Raw genomic sequence first — 14,697 nt, forward strand, 5'->3', positions numbered from 1 at the left:
TGTATTTTCTGAAATTTACCTCTCAGTACTTCATTTTAAGGAGTGCTGTTATGAACACTGTTTCCAATTCCAAACTACATATGTTCAACATTGGTATAAATAGAAAAGCAATTGACTTTTGTACACTAACTGTATCCTGAACACTTGCTGTCATCACTTCTTATTTCCAGTTATTGAGTTTTTGTTGTTGTTCTTTTCTACATGGATCATCATGTCACTTGTGGAAAAGTACAGTTTCATTTATTGATTTCCAGTCTATTTTTACCTTTTCTTACTGTATTAGGCAGGGCTTCAAACACAATGCTGAAAAGCAATGGTGTGGGTAAAGCAGGTTCTTTACTGCTTATCTTAGTGACAAATCTTCATTATTTTCACCATTTGATATAACGTCAGTTATATATATTTGTGGGATCTTATAAAGTTGAGGAAATTCCCTTACATTCTTAGCTTTTAGATATAGCATATTTTTATTTTCACTTTCTTATTTTTATTTTGCATTTCAGTTTGGGAAGTATATATCAAAAATTATGGAATATTTCTAGTCTGGGTGTAATCTACTGATGAGCCCATTAAGGATATTCTGTACTTGTTTTACAAAGATTTTGATTTTCAGCACTCACTTTGTATCCTTTTTGATTCTGAACTCATTGCTGATTTTATTGGTTATTTTTTTTCCTTTTGTCTACTTTCCCATTAGAATCGTTGGTACAGTCATCTTGAATTTAAAACCAGTCATTTTGAATTCCAAAATCTATTTTTGAGTCTGATGTCTACATTGTCTCTTCCAATGTGATTGTTCTTTTTTTTTTTTTTAACTATACCACTCAACCTTCTGTTGAAGGATGGACATAATTATTGAATAAGAGGAACAAAGTGAATTGCATTTTTGGTGTGAGGTATTGTGATAACCTGGTTAAAAGCTCAGTTCCTGTTCATATCTACTGGAACTGTAGACAACAAAAGAAAAGGTTTTGACTTCCTCTATTTTTCTCTTTTTTATGTGTCCCTCTTTCTGTGTTTGCTTAAAAATTCCTGATTAAAACAATTCTGCATGTTGTTATTTCTTCTGTGATAAAACACTGACATGATCCTAAAGTCACGCTGATGTGAAGATACGGTAAAAGAAAAGATTTCTTTAGTCTTATAATGAAGATGCCCTGCATCTGTGGGTTGTCACTTTCATCTGTGCTTACTAACCTTTTTTTACCCATAGTGTTCCTACAGCAAGGAAACAATGTCTGACCAATGGTCCTTAAATCAGGTTCAGATAAGATTCTTGTACTTCCTATTACGTTGAAATCTTTTGTTATGGAGAATCTTTGGGCATATTTCAAAATGTCTTTCCCCCCTTGCACTCTACACAAGAAAGGACTTTTTTCTCTTAACTTCAATATGTGAACGTGATAAGGTTTACAAAGATGGGTTTACAAAAATTCTATGCTTTTGGGAGTTTTTCACTCACTAGCTAGTCCACCAGAGTAGAAATTGAGGAAAATGATTAAGTATTCTATATTTATATATTATAGATTTGGCTTTATGTACTTGATACAGTCTTGCAGGTGCTATGACTCACTGTGTTTAAAAGTATCTAGATTGTGGAAAGACAATTTTTCGTATAATCTCAGTTCACTGAAGGATTTTCTAAAAGCTATTGATGTTTGATAAGGAATCAAAGGTTACAGGAACTTAATGTGCTACAAAAGAAAACAGACAATTCAACGACATGAGGAAGACAATTCATAGTACAATGAGAAATCTTGTAGATAAAAATAATAAAGAAGAATCACCTTGAAATATTAGAGATAAAGAACTCAATAAATAAATTTTAACATATCATTGAGTCTCAATAGTAGAATTCAGCAGGAAGAAGAAAAGATTTATGAGCATGCATACAAGTTTTTTTGAAACAGACAACTCAGACATAAAAAGAAAAAAAAAGCAAACAAATAAAACAATGATTAGCATCTCCAAGACATATGAGATGTTACTGAATGAGGAAACATTTACATTATGAATAGCCTAGAAGTAGGAGGGAAGGAAAATTTATTCAAGAAAACTCACATTAAAATCTCCGTGACTGTAGGGAAAGATATGGACAGTCAGCTCCTTGAACTGAGACTGAAAAGACCCTTAATGAATTTGACAAAAATAGATTCTCTGTCAAAAATACGGCAGAATTTTTAATACAATGAGAGACATTCGTTCATCAAATCATCTATTAAAGAATTCCTATTAGATTAATGGCAGACTTCTCAACTGAAACTGTGTAAGTCAGGAAAAACACACACACACAAAAAAAATTCCATGTTCTTTTATTTATCATACAACTCCCTCCTCAAATTTCCTCCCCTCAACTGATTTGTCTCATACTATTATGAAGTAATAATATTATGAAATATAGTACTTCATAAGCAGTTATAAGTCCATCATTAGTTCAACTTTGGAGACTTTATGAGGAAAGACATCATTAGCATTTACCCTGTGCATATAAACTGATAGTTTGCACTAACAAAATATTAAGAATATAATAACCGAGGTATCCTTGTGAATGGATACTTCGAAATTAGTTTTGATATTCATGAAATAATGCAACTGGGAAAAAAAGTTGTTTCTTAGGTCTATTATATTTTGGGGATGTAAGGAATTCCCTGAAGGAGTTAAGAGCAGTGGAAAAAAACATGGTATTCCGGATTTTTGCCAACTCAAACATCATGTGGGTTAATGTATACGCTCTACTTCCTCTTTCTGATTTAGGATTGTTCTAGGGTTATGGTAGTAAAGACCTTTTTGTTTTTTTAATTTAATTATTTTCTATTGTTATTATTATTTTCTATGATACAGCTCTGTAGGTTAAAGGATCCCTTCTTCCTCTCCTCTTCCTCCCTCCCTCTCCCCTTTGTCACCATCTCCCCTTACATTATTACAGTAGTATAGTCCTTTAGTAACAGTTACAAGTTTGACATTCTGCTAGTGTATTATATCATTGTAGCTACAGGCAAAGGTAGAAAATATAATATTAAAGGGTTTTCAAAAGATAAATTTCCTTTTAAGGAAGAATAGGGTTACATGGTAGACTGTCCCCAGTCAAGCACATCCTCTCATATTCTGTTTTTAAAATTATATTTTCCGTTCTTGATTTTTCTTCTTTTCTGTATTTATTTCAGGAATTGAATTATAAGCCCCATATAAAATTTGAATGAAATTGTGTTGCAATTACACATAATGTATCTTAAATAAAATGTGTACCATCATGATTTTGAATAGTCTATATTAAAGTGCAATATTTATTTTCCAGAAATAAAATCTAATAATTTTATTCATAAAATATTTTATATGCCTTCAATCTTTTCTTACAAATTGCATTATTTTCTTAGTGTTATTAATATGATCATTTTTAACTTCTTAAGAACTGTGGTATCTGTACTATGTTCCAAAGATCAAGAAGGAAGCTTCTTGCTTTCCACTGAAAAGAAGAAATAAACAAAAACCCAACCAAATGAATTAATGTTTGTTTTTGCTTTGTTAAATTCAACATAAAACTTGGATAGTAATCAAAGAAGTTCTCCTTTGTTTATATCTTCTCCTTCAATGAGTATCTCCTATATTCAAATATAGTTCACTTCAATAAATGTTTCTTGTAATATATGCATATATTAACTATAGTATATAATAGGTATACATGCAATTCCACTATAATTATTCTGAGATCTTAGTTTAGTTAGGATTAGCTAAAAAGCTTTGGACCAGAAATATTCTACTTGTGCAGCAAAAGCAAATAGAACAAAGAGAGAGAGAGAGAGAGAGAAATATTTGGGCAGCTACATTTCAGTATGGAGCCTGTCCCAAAAATTTTCCTCATGAATTCTCACACACTAACTTCTCTTCACATTTGCCTATAGTTATCAGTAAGGCTTCCTGCTAAATGACAAATTTGAACTTGCACAAGCGCTGATATAGAATGATTTTCATGTTACTTACACTCCAAAAAGGCAAGCTGTGATTTCTTCCAAATCAAATTTATATTATCATCATATGTAGTGAACAATGGACAAAAAAAAAAGTGTTAAAGGGGCAAAAAAGAAAAAAAATATTAAATGTTTGCTTAGCTAATCTTGCAGAGTCAGATTGCATTTAGGTCTGCTTATCACTTCTAAACAGAAAGCAGGAAATAGAACATAGATTTGTTCCTTAAATCAATCAGATGACAACTCTTCATTTTTCATATGGCGAGTAGATGAGCTAAGAAGACGGTACACGGACAAGAACAGTCTAATACAAAGAGAGAAGACTAAAAATGTCTCTCCTCCTGCATGTTGAAACTTATCTTAATTGGTCATCATTCGTCGCTATCACCTTTTCCTCTTGAGTATGGCTTCAGTTTGACAAGTGCCTTCTTATTATAGTCTTACTGTACATAACCTTTCCTTAGGCCACTATTTATAACACGTCCTCCCTTGTCACTGCTAACACCTACACTCTTGGAACATTGCATTTATACTCAATTGTTTCATTACTCAGTCATGTCAAACATCTCTACACATTCCTGAACATACAAACACTACTCCTTTTATTTGATTGATAAATCTTCATCACATGAGTAAATGTTTAGCTGAATCATTTGGCTTGTTAAACTGAATAACACAGCCTTACATATTTATATGAGTGATCAAATAATTCTTTCTTCCCCAATTCTCAACTAACATGCAGTAACATATAGAGCAGTAAGAGGACACAAAGTAGGTAAAATAAATCAGGGGATGTAACAGACTCATATAAAGAAATTTCCATCTTTTGGATGTTCAAATACCAGGAATCATAATAAGGTATTATCTCATGCATCTTGACAATAGACTGATGAAATGGGTGGAGCATGATTGTATCTGCTTTCCAGAGGAGCTAAAAGCTGGGTAATCGTGACAAGTTTAAGACCCAATAAATGATATGACCAGGCTGTGACTCTAGTGCCAAGTCCACAGCCAATCTGCATTTTCATCCAGGGCCTAAGCAAGCTTTAGATCTAAGGATCAATCCAGAGACTGGCCCACAGAAATAGCCAGAGGAGTTAGTCTTTGTTCATAGCTACATTATGGCCAATCTCTGAGGCTTAGCTGAACTACTAATGACAAAGACCCGCAGCCCAACTATTTTATTCCAAAGAGACCTCCTTTACAGCAGCTGGGAGTTCATCCTCATTAGAAAGGAATGCACTTAGCAGCTGAACACACCACTATACCTCATTTTCACTTGATATTCTTAATTAAGATTGATTTTCTAGTAGTCTCTGAAGATGACAGTTAGCTCTAAAATGACCTTGCTCATAAACAGATTGACCATGAATAACCTAGGACAGCCTTCCACCTATCTGCATGGCTGAGGTGGGAGGACCAGATCACAGAACAATGTCTGATAAGAATCTCTTCCCTAGCCAAAACAAAACAAACCAAACAGAAAAAAAAAGGTAAGATTTATTTTTTATTAATAAGTGAAGATAGTGAATAAAACCAAAAATCTCCTGGAGTGTTAATGTAAATTCTAGGCGGCCCTTCCTAAAGATTCTAACTGCATGGCACTTGGCTCTGACAAGCTTTGCAGTTTGTTCCAGTGTAGATGCCTGAACTATACTATGTAAGCAGAGGTCAAATCTATCAAGGGGCAACTAACGCTTATTTAAATGATACAGAGTAAAATTCAACCAAGATGATACAATCATTAACATCTGTAAAATCAAATATCTAAAAGGATAGTGATTAAAAATGAGGCAAGATCAAATTTCTTTTTGCCTGGAAAATTTGCTTAGAAATTATAACCATTCATTTTTTGAAATATTTCTATAGTTTTGCTTACCCAGTTTTGTACGACTTAATATTATGTACCTCTTCAGCAGATAACATTTCTGCTTCTCTCTTCCAACAACACCGATAAGAATCTATATAAATAACTTCCAAACAAGGATAGTTATATTTACTGAGACCTAAATGATAATAAATTAAGGAAGATGACTGAAATTTTTAATTGTCAAAATTAGTCCCTACAGCCTACTTCAGAGCTGCATTCTATAAAAAGCTAACAAAATTGGCAAAGTCTCTGGTATCCATACGTTCAGTAAATATTACATAGAGAAACAGAACTGACTGTCTAATTAACTGCATGAGTCATCACCAATCATGGTTAATTGGTTCTCAATTTTTTATTTGCAATGCACTCCTTTCACAAATATACAGCTTGGAACCACCTACAGGCATCCACATCCTCTCTCCATACTGACAAAAAATGACATCAGAGCTCTTTCCATGGCTTCCTGGAAGAGTCTAAAAACCACGATTAAAGGGGAAGGGAAGAAGACAGAAAGCAAAGAGAAAAATAGCACCAAACAATTTCCATTTTCTTATTATTAATTATGTGGAATATAAATGGACTCATTTCTGCTTAAAAGCCAAGATAGAGTAAGAGAGAAAGCCAGGTCGTTCTTTGGAAAACATGAAAAATACCATTGCATTGTTATAGATGTTGCCTCAGAAACACTGCTTCTGAAAAACATTCCAAATGTGTGTGTGTGTGTGTGTGTGTGTGTGTGTATGCAGTTATCTTCCTCACAAGAAGTAAATACTCAAATAAGTCTAAACTTATCTTATATCATAATCATGTAATCTGTATCACAAACAATAACTTGGGTCACTTAATCTAGAACTCCATGGACCCTACCATTTAACATCCAATTTCAAGCGTATGTATATTTTTGAGAGTATATTGGTGGTTTGAATCCTGTCTACAATAGAATGATATGAACTTTATTTTTTTTAATGTTGATGCTGGAGTCTCACTATTGTCTAACAAAATCCAAGTTGAAGAATATATAACAGCCCTCTTAGAGATCCTGTGTTATCCAGAAGCAGACTGTGGGGTGGGTGGGGGACAGAATAAGAGCCACTACAGGAAAAGGTTCATCACATTTGTCTATTTCTCAAAGGGATTTTTACCTAAAATGTAAGAATTGTTTCATCTTCACCTAAAAAAGCAGCTCTTTACCAGCTACAGTCAACAGGCACCAGTGCTGTAAGCTACAGCTGATTCAGTGATTCAGTGATGTATTCCTCCATCCATTGGAGAAATGACAGTCAAATGCCTGCTGCTCAGCTTCCAATCCAGCTTCTGCCACTGCATCTGGAAAGGCCATGGGAAATGGCCAAAACATTTTGTTTGTTTCTGCCTAATTGGGGATCTGGGTGGAGTTCTTGGCTCTTTGTCTAACACAGCCCATATTTGACAGTTAAAACCATATGGGGGGCCCGGCGCGGTGGCGCAAGTGGTTAAAGGTCCTCGCCTTGCACGCCCGGGATCCCATATGGGCGCCGGTTCTAATCCCGGCAGCCCCGCTTCCCTTCCAGCTCCAAAGCTTTGGGAACCTGCACCCATGTGGGAGATCCGGAAGAGGCTCCTGGCTTCGGATCGGCATAGTATCGGCCGTTGTGCTCACTTGGGGAGTGAATCATCGGACGGAAGATCTTCCTCTCTGTCTCTCCTCCTCTCTGTATATCCGCCTTGCCAATGAAAAAATAATAAAAATAAATCTTTAAAAAAAAAAACCATATGGGGAATAAGCAAATCAAGATTCTGTCTGTGTGAATATATATATATCATATATAATATATGATTATATGATATATATTATGTTATATATAATATATATAGTACATGCATGTATACCTATATGTATACATGCATATAATGTATATATACTATACATATATAATATATGAATATATATGAACATATATATGAATATACTATAATGTATTTATACATTATATGCATTATGTTATGTATATAATGTGATATAATACAATACAATAAATATAATATTTATATATATTACTGTCTCTCATATCTTCCTTTTAAATAAATATCTATTTTTGAAATGTTATCTTGTTGGGAGCTATAGTGGCTTAGTGTGACAAGCTGATGCTCCATCCCATGGGGCAGCCAGTTCAGGTTCTGGATGCTTCACTTCTGATTCAACTGACTGCTCAAGGCCTGGGAAAGCAGTAGAGCATGGCTGGGCCCTTGGGACCCCACATCCCAATGGGAGATCCCAAAGAAGTTCCTGGCTCCTCGTTTGGCCTGGCCCAGCTCTGATCATAGCAGCCATTTGTGGAGTGAGTCAGCTGATGGAAAAGCTCTGTTTCTCCCTTTCTTTATTCATAATTTGGCTTTCAAGTAGAATAAATATGTCGTTTAAAATATCTTATTATTATAAGATTGTAAGACAAATGATTTTGGTGCAGTAATTGATACACTGCTTGGGATATCCCCCATTTGAGTCACAATTCTGTGTCTAATTAGGCATCTGCTATTGTACAACTCAGGACGTAGCAAATACTGACTCATGCAGTTGGATCCTATCAACCCACATGAGAGATCCAGGCTCAGCTCTTTGCTCCTGGCTTCAATTTGGCCTGCATCCACCTGTTGCAGGCATTTGCAGCTAAATCAACAAATGGAAAAACCAAGTCCTTTCTCTTTCTTTACTTTTTCTCTTTTTCTCTCCCTCCTTCCCTCTGCTTTTCAAATAAATACATTAAATTTCTAATGAGAAAATGCATATACTATTCAATAGTACAGTGCTAAACCATATGTATGCTAAGATTGCAGGTTTGGAAGGAACATATGCAAAGGTAAAAGTAATAGAAGGACTGTGACCAAAAAAATAGCCAAAATTGGTCTTATTTACTCATAAATGTCATTCATGTTTTGTATTTTGCAAATTCTTGCATTCGTGTGTGGGGTGTGTGTGTCTTCAAATACCAAACAGCAAATGGTAGGTAGAGACACTCCTGGATTTCCTACTGGGAGCCCTCGGGGCTCTTTAGCTATCCACCATGCCCTTCCAGACTCAACATGCTGCTGAATCACTGCACAGCCTACATCAGTCTGAGTGCAATCTTGTTAAAGCTGAGAAATACGATGGTCTAAATTAAAGAATCCCTGCTGGGTGTCTTTTTCTAACCAGTGTCCTGTCCGTGTGACTTGTAATCTTTCAGTGCTCTCAAATAAGATGGTTCAGAATCAACATTTCTTCAGGGTCAATATTATAAATTTATTATTTTCTTTCTTGAAGAAACCTTATTTTAAAAAGGCAACATTTGGGCTCCTAAACTCTTTGACCAAAGAATGTTAAAAAAAAAAAATCCCTGTGTGGAAGAAAGAAAATAGCTGATGCTACTCATAGCAAGGCACGAAGTATGCAACTTTTAACCACCACAAAACTAATGGACTGATTATGACCTCTTGCTTTCTGGGCCCTAAGAACCTGCAGTCATTCTTCTTCTTTTTCAGAAATTAGATAATAGCCTGTGCTGTTCCTTCTTTTAATTTCATAAAAACCAAATCCTTCTAGACCTTAGTGAATTAGCCAAGTAAGCAATTATAGAAGATTGCTGGATCCATCTGCTTTTTCCCAATGGATTTGAGGATGAGAATGATAATGCTAAGTTTTTCATTCTTCAAAAGTCAATCAAACTCCTACTGTTTTGTAAGATCATTGAATACCTCCTGCAGGTGTCTTCTAGCGTTGTGGCTGCAAGATTCCTTAAAACAGCAGTCCCAGGCCAAAATTTATTAGTCAGGTCTCCTTACTTGCAAAGAGAAGAAACTTCTCAAACTAGGTTATGCAAGATATAAACTAAAATAAATGAGAGGATGAAGCACTATTTAATAGCTCATGTAATTAAAAAATTTAGAAGCAGGCTGATCCAAGGCACCACCAAATATGCTCTCTCATTCGCTCTCTCAGTTACTTTGAATACTCAATTATTTTCAGCTGGAGTTTCCCTATTGTGCTTTCAAACACAGAAAATTACTCCTCCCATCTAATTGAACCCCTGTGCCCATTAGTTATCTTTTCTCAATTCCTCCCTCCCCCATACCCATCTCCAGCTAGGGTAACCACAGTTCTATTACCTAAATCTTTAACATCAACTCTAATACCCACCTATACAATTGAGAATATGTGACATTTTGTATCTTTATGTCTGGCTTATTTTATTGACTCTCATGTGTTCCAGTTCAATTCATCACCCCATACTCTCCACATACTTCTGCCACTCCACACTCTGGTTGATAATGCCTGTAATAACATATGTTTCTACCTTCAGAGTGGAGGAGCCCCTGGTCGTCCTCATCCTCATCCTCACCACCAAATGTTAGTTTCTTTCATTTTTTGACAGTAGCCACAGTAGTCATGGGAGCAGAAATGAGACGCCATCTCATAGTGATTTTCATTTGCAGCTTCCTGCAATTTTTCTTATCTTCGTTTTCCATTTATGTCTAATATATATATATACAATATATATTTAAGAAATATCTATAATCATTTTCCCATTTCTAAGTCAAATATTATTTATTTATTCTATACTGCCAAGCACGATAAATCTCTGATACATTCTGGAAATTAATCCTCTGTCAGAATATTTCACTACGTTTTCTCTCATCCTATCAATTGTCACTTTGCTATACAAACTCATTGTACTTATATATAATTTTAATTACCAGCATTGTTTATTGCCTGGTCTTCAGGGTCACATCTAAAAATCTGTTGTGTAAATAAAAAGTCCTGAAATATTATTCTAAGTTTTTTCCTTGGTAATTTCAAAGTTTCAGGTCTTTTGAATGGCTTTCATATATGGTAAGAGATAGAGGTGTAGTCTTTCTTAGGCAAATGAATATCCAATTTTCTTTTTCTTAGTTGTATAAATTTTATTTTTAATAATTTTTACATATTTGATTAGGTGTGAAGAGTCAAGGGCTAGAGGAAAGTGGGTGTGACCATTGTTTTCTGTATCTGCTGGGGGCGGGGGAAGAGATAAGGGAAGAAGCCACACGCAGCCTCCTAACCATCCTAGTGTCCCCTGTGTAGAGTATGCTCTGTTGGTCCTTCTCAAGTGGTTTTGATAGTTCAACAGTTCTGCATTGCTGTCAGTCTTGCCACTCCAATCACGATGAAATCTCTCCAGACTCCACTGGCTGACATCGTCCATCTCAGCGTCTCCGTTTGCCCAGGTATTTACTGCCAACTCTTGGTTGGGGTAGTTGATCAATTTATTCTGTCCTCTGTCCTCTGTGTGATCTGTGTGCTCCAGTGTACTACCATATCCTCCATGTCCATTTGGATATGCTATCCACTACTCTGTCTGAGCCACTGAGGGGGCCTAGCTCTGACACATGAATTCCACATTCAGATCGTAGAACCTCAATTCAATTGGAGGGATTCCCAAAGAAACTTCATCTGAGGTGATCCCAGACCTGATTTTTTGTGTGCATGCCAGTACAAGGTCTGGCAAAATCTGTCGCCTAAATCGGCCTATGTGCATACTGTTTGTTGCAATTGCTGGGTCATTTGTCTCCAGTCCTGTCTTGTACGCAAACTAACGGCTGTTGCAGTCCATTCTGATCCTGCCCACCACACACTTGGCCCCAACGCAAACCAGTGGGAGCTGAAACCTGGTTGGAATGACTGGCAAAACCCCCCACCAGGCTCACCTCCTGCCCAGGTTTTTATGCTTGCCAGTATGTACAGCAAACTGGTCCAGTCTGTCCCATATCCCATTTGGCTTTTATATATGTCAATGGGCAATGAAACCTAGTTCCATCTAACCAGCCCCACTATCCAGGCCACACATGAGCTGATAGGTACCATTCTCTGTCTAGCCATGCCTGTCCCATTCCTGGTTCTCATACTGACTAGTGGGAGTGGCAACCCAAGAGGGAGGTGTCCACTCGTTCCCTACTGGGTTCACTCCCTCTTCCTGATCTTGCACTCGCCAGGTGATACTGTAGTTTAGCTTGACAGAGTTTGCCCCCATGCCAACATCTGCTAGCTGATGCTGTGGCAAAGAGCCCAACCAACCCTCATCCCCTCTGGCTTATGCAAGAAACCAGTAGATACAGTCTGCCCAGCTTGGTTTGTCCTTGATCCAGCTTACATGCAGGCCAACAGCTGTTGTAGCCCTGCCCAGCCTGGTCTGAACCCAATCCCAGCTCTTATGCTCAACAGTGGGAATAGTGACCCAACAGGGGAGCTCCCTGCAGCACCCATACCAGGTTCACCCACTCTCCTCCAAGTCTCACATGTGTTGATTGGGCTCTGTGTCCTAGTCTGGTATGGCCTGCCTCTCCTCAGCATTTGCCAATGGGTGCTGTAGCATGGCCCAGCCCAGGCCACCCCCAGTTCCAACTCACACTGCTGGGAACTACAGCATAGTGAGTCCAGCCAGCCCCCCGACCCAGCACTAATGTGGACTGGCTAGTATTGCAGCCAGACCTGGTATGACCCACACACCATTCTGGTTCTCAGATTTGCCAGCGGGTGATATGAGCTGGCTGAGCCTGGCTTGCCCCAGACCTGAGTTAAAGGCAAGCCTATGGGTACCATAACCTGGCCTGGTCTAGGCTGCTCCCTTTCTTGGTTCTTGTGCTCACCTTCAGGGACTGTGTCCCGACAGAGGAGTTGTCAAGCTCCTCCAACAGAACCTCTCCAAATGGCAGACCTTGTGCACACCAGTGGGTCCATGGGCCAGCCCTACTTAGCCTACCTCCTGTCCTATCAGGAACAGTGACCTTTCCTGACCAGACCTCACCCATTTCAGTTCTTACTGTTGGATATTACAGCCCAACCATTCCTGGTCCATACCCAAAGTTTACACATGGCTCAGCAGAGATTTAGCCCAGCCCATTCTATACCCATCCTGGTTCACATGAGTTCCAATAGGTACTGGAATCTAACCCAGTCTTGCATGCCCCAGACTCAGGCTACACCTGTGCCAAGGGATTGCATCAATGCCCAGACAAGATTGCAGCTCCCCCCCTGGCCCCTGTACTTACCAGTGGAACCCACAACCCAGCCAGGGCATCCCCTTAGCTCCCCAACCAAGCCTGATCTCAGCCACAGATCTCGCACATGCCAGTGGTTGCTCTGACCCAGGTTGGCATAGCCCCTCACCTGTCTTGGCTTTGCCTTTGGATGCTGCCGCCTGCTCTGACCCACCCAGCCCCCAGTCCCATTACCCACTGGTCTACAACCCGGGCCTGCTCAGTCAGCTTTCATTCTTGGCTCATGCCAACCAGTAAGTGTGGCAGCCTAGCCTGGCATGACTTGCACTCCATCCGGATTTCTGCACTTGCCAATCGGCTATGGGTTGCTCAATGCCCACTCTGCCATCTTCCAAAATGAACTCACACATTTGCCAACGCATGGAGCTACCCTGCCCAGCTTGCCCAACACCCGGGCCTGGACCATGTGCTCATCAGCAGGAGCTATGACCCATTAGGGGATTTTCCCAGGCTTCCCCACTTGTGCTATTCCTAGACCCAGATCTCATGCATGCCAGCAGGTGATTGGCCCTTACCTGGCATGACCTGTCCCACTTGTCCCGGCCTTTGTATGAGCTGGTGCAGTCTTGCCTGCCCTATACCTTGTGTTAGGGTGCTTATTTGGGTGTTGCAGCCTGAACCTACCCCAGTTGTTCCCAGCCCCAGGACCAGTGAGCATTGGTGATTTCTATGGTCATACCTAGCTCAGCACTTCACCATCCCAACACTCAAGCTAACCGACAGGACTTGTAGTTCCATAAGGTTGGACCCACATATCCCCCCACAGAATCAAACCCTGGACCTGGTTCTCTTGTGTGCTGGTTGGTGTCATGGCCCAGTCTAATGTGACCCATCCCCTGATGACACTCACTGTCAGGTGTTGGGATCCAGGCCTGTGAGATAGGCCCCTAATCATAGCTTGCATGTGCGCTGGCATGTGGTAGTCCCATGTTCCATGCTAACAAGCCCAACCCAGGATTTCCATGTGGGTATATGGGTCTGACCCATAAAGACCTTTGGGTCTTTCCCCTCCAAACCAGGTCTCAGTCCCCTCACTTACCTGCAAGTACAGTGGCCCTGTCATTGGGTGTCCCTCAGGATTCATTCCTCACCTACATGTACAGTGGCCTTATCCATGGTTGTCCCTAGACAGTAATTCCTTACACCCTATACCCCAGAGCTCACCACCAGGCAGCCAGCAGGTGAAGCCTGGCACCTATTGCTGCTCTGGGATCACGAGCCCAGGACCGTCTGAAATCTGTCCTGGCATGGTTGCTGTGAGCAGAGGAATTCTTAGACACCCCCCTAGCCTGTACAAGACCAGGACCCTCCTCTCCACCTGGCAACAGTGGATGGGGAGCTAAGATCCCCAGCACAAAGATCTTCTGTAAGATGATTCACTCCCCAAGTGACCGCAACTGCCGGAGCTGCACCGATCCGCAGCCAGGAGCCAGGAACTTCTTCTAGATCTCCCTCATGGGCACAGGAGCACAAGGCTTTGGGCTTTCCTCCACTGCTTTCCCCGTATTTATAGAATTTGGTTTTCTTTTGTGTTTCTCTTCCAATGTTGTGATTTATTCTTTCAAGTATATACATGATGGTAGTTTTCATCCTTCTGCCTCAAATAAAGGACTTCTGGCAACATTTCTTGAAGATCAGTGATGATATCCTTCACCTTTCATTTGTCACTTGAAGTCTTCAATTCTGAACGCTGGCTTTGGTTGGTCATTTTTCTCTTTCAATACTCGGAGTATTTAATCCTATTCTCTTCCTAACTTGAAGGCTTCTGCCCAGAAATCTCTTGTATATATCATAAACACAGCCTTTGTGACT

Source organism: Ochotona curzoniae, unplaced genomic scaffold (genome assembly GCF_017591425.1).
Source record: "Ochotona curzoniae isolate NIBS_2020 unplaced genomic scaffold, NIBS_Ocur_1.0 scaffold_2587, whole genome shotgun sequence".
Classification (NCBI taxonomy): Eukaryota; Metazoa; Chordata; class Mammalia; order Lagomorpha; family Ochotonidae; genus Ochotona; species Ochotona curzoniae.